Consider the following 6,000-nt stretch of genomic DNA (forward strand, 5'->3'; position numbering starts at 1 on the left):
GTATATATATATATATATATATATATATAGCAGACAAAGAGAGTGTAACATCTCTTCCTCCTCCCACTTCAGTCTTTATATTATGTATGTTCATTCACCACATCAACAATGCATATTAACACAATTTTTGATTACTAATGTTCCCATCTATCTGATGGATATTGATCACATTAATGGTACATTTAAACTACATGTCACATGACCAATAGGCAATATTATGAGTTGCACAAACACTAATTATTACTATTTTTTTCACAATGTATATATGCTTTTACTTATGTAAATTTGAGTGTAACACTGTATGACCAGGGTATTTACCCCCACTTGAGTGTCAGTCACCGCTTGAGAAAGATCCCAGTAAGCCAGATCGAAACGCCTGTGGGGTGAATAAACTTACCTCTTTATTACACACTACTTTGGAGTGCTGCCTCAATTCTTTTTGTCTGCTATCTATCTGAGGTCTCGCAGCCTGAGCCACGAGGAGTTGCACCCACTACTGGAGCTGTGCTGCTTTCTTTTTCTTTTTCAAACCTTTTTTCCATCAATTCTTTTTTTATGCGACCGCAAGGACTGCGGACCAGAAGAGGCGGCAAAAGGCAGCACAGCAGGAACAAAGACCAAACCCCTGAAATCTCAACGAACATTGACTCCACGTCAGATGACACTGAGGATGAAGGATACCACCCAGATTTAGTGGTAAATATCTCCTCTAGTACTTTGAATGTTGAACAACATGGCAACATGGGCTTTTAAACAAAGGCTTTTCTTTTTGCCCAAGCACCAAGGCCGACTGATTTTATTGGGAGGTGGATGGATCTTCACTGATTCTTCCACTCCATTAAGCTGAGGACATGGTTTTCTGAGGGACAATGTATTACAGATGGTACCATTGACACAAATCACATTGAACTCACTTTAAAAAAAATGTAATCTTTTCCATAAGAATGATTTTGTCCCCCCCCATTTGCCCACCAGCTATAGATACATTCATCACTGCAATCAAATTGGATTTAGGTAGACTGAGGGATGAAAATAAAAGTACACGACTGATACACCCCAACATGACCACCAGGGAGAAGCACTGTCAATTAAACCCGCGGATAAGGGGGGTGAAATAGTTATTTTGAATACCTGTGACTATATAGTTGAGATTTTCAGGAAGTTACAGGATGGTACTGTTTACATAAAGGTGAGTAATGATCCCAAATTTGATATTGCGAGGAGACTCAGGAGAGTGATGCCATTTCTGAACATCTCATAGATGAATCGATAAAGAAGTTTCTGATCATGGATTACATTGTAACCCATACTCTGTATGTTTTACCCAAGATACATAAAACCCTTATCCACCCTTCTCCCGATTGTCTCAGGCGTTGATTCTCTTTTTTCAAATGCAGCTATTGTCTTGGATAAAAACCTTAGGGATTTTGAGGTTAATACACCTTCATATATCAGAGATACAGATGATTTCCTACTTAAATTACAACAGGTGATTGTCCCTACTGGGGCTATTTTAGACTCTTTCAATGTTGTTAGCCTGTACACATCAATTGAACACCAGAGGGGCCTGGATACAGTTGACCAATGCCTACAGAATGGCACCTTTTCAGACAAGTGTAGATAATTTTTACTCTCTCCTCAGCATAATCTTGCATTTTAATTACTTTTCCTTTCAAGATACATTCTACATTCAACAACAGGGCACTGCCATGGGCTCGAATATAGCACCCACATATTCCAACATTTACATGGCTATGCTTGAAACAGTACATATCTACCCATCATCACATTTTCAACGGGTTTTAAAATGGCAGCGATATATCGATTATGTTTTTCTTATTTGGACAGGCTCAAAGGAAGATTTATTTTCATTTCATAATTTTCTCAATACCATTAACCCCAGTGTCAAATATACATTGGTACACTCTCTTACATTTGTGGTGTTTTTGGACACCAAGGTTTCCATATTGAAGGATCAAGGATACCCATGCCAATAATCTTCTCAGGTTTGACAATAGTCACCCAAGAGGTATGGTCTGTTCCTTACCCTACAGCCAGCTTTTCAGGGTCAAAAGGATTGTCGCTGACAAACCAACCGCAACTTTGAGACTTAGAGAGATGGGTAAGAAATTTAGGCAAAGAGGTTAGCCCAAATCGAGCATAGATGCTAATATGGATAGTGCCACTGAGGTCTCCAGAAAGACACTACTTTCAATACTTCAGCAAACCATGCAGGAACCAGAAAGGTGAATAGGGTCCCTTTTGTCTCTACCTATACAGAGCAGAGCAACCACATAGCCAAAATCATCAGGAGACATTGGCCCATCCTCAATAGTAGTCTAAGACATGTCCCCGAGTTTGAGATAACCCCACTTTTCTCCTATAGACGCTCACCCAATCTTAAGGACAAACTGGTTAGAGCAGCTATCGAACCGTCTAAACAGACAGGACAGCATTATCTAGCCACGCTCAGGATGGGCTGTTATCCTTGCCTGTCCTGCATTAATTGCAACTTTATGATTAAAAGCCAAGTTTTCAACCATCCTATTACCGACTGAGAAACTAAAATTAGACAGTACTTAACCTGTAATTTGACTTATGTAATCTATCTTCTTGAATGTCCATGCATCTTTCGTACATTGGAGAAACTACATTAGAACTAAAATTACGCCTTAAGTATCACTGTTTCACAATCAGGAAAAAGAGACTAGATCTACCTGTCTCCAAACATTTCACTGAACTTGGTCACACTGAAAAGCAGTTGAGGTTCAGGCTAATCGACCACATTCCACCTCTGAAACGAGGTGGTGATAGGGTGGCATCACTCAAAAAAAGAGAACTTGAGTGGATATTCAGGCTCAATACCATATGGCCTTAACGTAGATTTTAAATTAGGTGGAGCAGGCCCTGGATGAGCGACCCTGTGGTCCATGGCAGTATGCGTTCTCTCTCTCCCCCTCTGTAGTAGTTTCACAATATGCTTTTAATTTATTGTATTTTTATGCTTTGTTCCTAGGGACTTCAACTTCTCAAAAAAAAAAGTGGACACACATAGTTTTTCAGTATACTTTTGTTTTGATCCTTCTTTCCGTTTGGCAACTGTACTTTTCTCTTTTTTCATATTATACCAGGATCATTCTTTATTGTCCCTCAAATATTGATATTATGTATTGATCAATATACTTTGGATTATTTCATAAAAAATGTTGGCTGTTTATAGCACCTGGTGTCTCTGTGTCTTTGCATCACTCTACAATGTCGACACAACTAATTTCCTTACATTTTGGGGTACTGTGTGGGGGAAAGCTAACTTATGCGACTGTAGGTGACTTGTCCCCCGACCTTTTATACCCCTAGCTGAGTTCCCCATGATGTGGGTTCCTTTTACACTGGGCTCAGATGTCGCATGTGGTTAAATGTACTTCCCACCTGGATTTATCTGATTTAGCATTTATGAACAGGTCTCCATTCGTATTGTTTTACAATTAATTTTATTAAAGCCAGATTTTCTTTATTCTATATGTCTTACCTGTTCACCCTAGTCATGACATGCATTGTGTCATCTACACTGCTAGGTGGCGCTATTGACTTTTACTTCCCTCAGCATTTATTTATATATCTTTCCCTGTGCTAATTATTCATATTGCCAGGTTTTGATCCTGTCATAAATATATATGTTTCTGTAATGATGGGGGTAGGGAAACGGACAAGTGAGCCCTAATCTACCCGACACTCTGTCCCTGCCTACTTGCAACGACCCGCCCTAGGCGACGGGGTACAACTGGGCGGCGGTCCCTACGCTCAGTAAGTGCACGAGACAAACAGACAAGGGTACACAAAGCTAAGGGAAATGGGGCAGTTGCCCACTGCAACACCGTGAGCAACAAGAGTGGTGAACGAGCCGAGTCAAACCAGGAATGTACGAGGTACCAAACGCAGAGCAGGAGAGTAGTCAGTAAGCCGGGGTCAGTATGGAGCAGGATCAAATAGTAGAAGCTGTAGCTGGGCCAGGAAACCACACGAGAAGAATCACAAGCAAAGGAGTAACAGGAAAGGCAGGTATAAATAGACAGAGGGCGGGAGCTAGCTCCGTCTGGCCAGGCTGCGATAGGCTCTCCCACTCCTAAGCCTGCCAGCCTGAGTGGTGGAAGCTGGAGTCAGTCTCAGAGACATAGACTCAGGAGCAGACTGATTACCTATGGGCGTATACACCGAAGTTGTGCCTGGCAGATCCTTTACAGTACCCCCCCTTTTATGAGGGGCCACCGGACCCTTTCTAAGTGGACCTGGTTTATTGGGGAAACGAAGGTGGAACTTCCTGACCAATACCCCAGCGTGAACATCCCGGGCGGGTACCCAAGTCCTCTCCTCAGGCCCATATCCTCTCCAATGGTCCAGGTACTGGAGGGAGCCTTGGACCATCTTGCTGTCCACAATCTTGGCCATATCGAATTCCACCCCCTCAGGGGTGAGAACGGGAACAGGAGGTTTCCTCGAGGGAGCCAAGGACGGGGAGCAGCGTTTAAGGAGGGAGGCATGAAACACGTCGTGTATTCGAAAAGATGGGGGCAGCTCCAGTCGGAAGGAGACAGGATTGAGGACTTCAATGACCTTATACGGCCCAATAAACTGGGGAGCAAACTTCTTGGACGGAACCCTAAGGCGCAAGTTCCTAGACGATAACCACACCAGATCCCCGACCATAAACAAGGGGTTAGCAGAACGTCTTCTATCAGCCTGAGTTTTTTGTACGCTCTGGGACGCCTCTAGGTTCTTCTGAACCTGGGCCCAGACTGTGCACAGTTCCCGATGAACGACCTCTACCTCGGGATTGTTGGAACTACCAGGTGAAACGGAGGAGAACCGTGGATTAAACCCAAAATTACAGAAAAAGGGGGAGACCCTGACGAGTTACTGACCCGGTTATTAAGGGAAAATTCGGCGAGGGGAATGAATGAGACCCAATCATATTGACAGTCAGAGATAAAACACCTTAAATATTGTTCTAGAGATTGATTAGTCCTCTCAGTTTGGCCATTAGTTTCAGGATGGAAGGTTGAGGAGAAGGACAGATCAATCTCCAACTTTTTACAGAAGGCTCTCCAAAACAATGAAACAAATTGTACCCCTCTGTCCGAAACAATATTGACAGGGACCCCATGGAGACGCAGGATGTGTTTGACAAACAAGGTAGCTAACGTCTTGGCATTGGGTAGTTTCTTGAGGGGCACAAAGTGGCACATCTTACTGAAGTGGTCTACTACAACCCACACCACCGACTTGCCTTGAGATGGAGGCAAATCGGTGATAAAATCCATGGAGATATGGGTCCAAGGTCTCTGGGGAATGGGCAAAGAACGTAGTAAGCCCGCTGGTCGGGGCCTGGGAGTCTTGGACCTAGCACAAACCTCACAAGCGGCGACGTAGGCCTTAACGTCTTTAGGCAACCCAGGCCACCAATAGTTTCTGGCAATGAGGTGTTTGGTACCCAGGATGCCTGGATGACCAGATAGTGCGGAGTCATGATTTTCCCTAAGTACCCTTAGCCGGAATTGCAGAGGAACAAACAGCTTGTCCTCAGGAAGGTTCCCGGGAGCTGAACCTTGATCCGCCGCAATTTCAGAGACTAAATCAGAATCAATAGAAGAAATGATTGTACCAGGAGGCAAAATACAAGCAGGATCTTCCTCCGAAGGAGGGCTGGCCATGAAGCATCGGCCTTAATATTTTTAGACCCAGCCCTATAGGTAACCAAAAAGTTGAATCTGGTAAAAAATAGCGCCCATCGAGCTTGTCTCGGGTTTAGCCTGCGGGCAGATTCTAGGAAAACCGAATTCTTGTGGTCGGTAAGGACCGTTACCTGGTGCCTAGCCCCCTCCAGGAAGTGGCGCCACTCTTCAAATGCTCATTTAATGGCTAAGAGTTCGCGGTTGCCAATATCATAGTTACTCTCAGTGGGCGAAAACTTCCTGGAGAAGTAGGCACAGGGATGGAGATGGG

This window comes from Rhinoderma darwinii, chromosome 1, assembly GCF_050947455.1.
Source record: "Rhinoderma darwinii isolate aRhiDar2 chromosome 1, aRhiDar2.hap1, whole genome shotgun sequence".
NCBI lineage: Eukaryota > Metazoa > Chordata > Amphibia > Anura > Rhinodermatidae > Rhinoderma > Rhinoderma darwinii.